General features: G+C 36.0%; 1 protein-coding gene across 2 annotated transcripts in view; it reads right to left on the bottom strand.

Annotated features, from left to right (window-relative positions):
- Positions 1–434, bottom strand: part of DOCK7 (dedicator of cytokinesis 7) — a 213,522-nt gene extending 213,088 nt beyond the window's left edge. For both annotated transcript variants that reach the window (XM_006147525.3, XM_006147522.3), the window contains exon 1: positions 332–434. The gene's annotated coding sequence lies outside the window, so the exon portion shown is untranslated. The remainder of the gene's footprint in view (positions 1–331) is intronic.
- Between the last annotated feature and the right edge of the window lie 249 nt (positions 435–683).

Raw genomic sequence — 683 nt, forward strand, 5'->3', positions numbered from 1 at the left:
AAAGAGTGAAGCAATAACAAAGTAATGTTATGAAACCAGTGATGAAACTCAGTCTGTTGCCTCTCATCTTTGTGGTATTTTTTTCCATGACCTAGTCAGTAATAGATCAGTAACATACATTTTTTTTTATAAAGAACTATTTTATTTAACTTTATCTATTTTTAAATATGACCAGAGAGGAACAGAGTGAGACAGCGAGAGAGGGAAAGTGAGAAGGCAGGTCACCAGGTCTGGGACTCGAACCGTGATTAGTCATGTGGGAGTCCAGAACCCTTAACTAACACACCACCTGCAAACCCCATAACATAGATATTTTAAATATGCTACTTACTGTGGTGTGATGGGATATATTGCCAACAATGTTGAGGTTTTTGAGCAGTTGGGGAGAACCACTGTATTGTCCAGAGATCTGCTTCCTAACTTCAGCTGCCACTGTTCTGTAACGAAGAAAGTATGTTCACATTTTTTTAAAAAGAACAGAAATTAGTTTAAAATAGAAAGAAGCTAATATATTAAAGATTCATTTTAAAGAACAAAATCTCAGCATTTCAATAAGGCTATAAATTCCTAAAATATTTCAGAAAAAAAATTTTTTTAATAGGGGTATAGGGCACATGCACTTGCTAGAGAGACAGAAAGACAGAAAGCGAGAAACCACCTCCTGAATGGCCACACAGCAATCC

Source organism: Tupaia chinensis, unplaced genomic scaffold (assembly GCF_000334495.1).
Source record: "Tupaia chinensis unplaced genomic scaffold, TupChi_1.0 Scaffold000215_1, whole genome shotgun sequence".
In the NCBI taxonomy this organism is placed as follows: domain Eukaryota; kingdom Metazoa; phylum Chordata; class Mammalia; order Scandentia; family Tupaiidae; genus Tupaia; species Tupaia belangeri.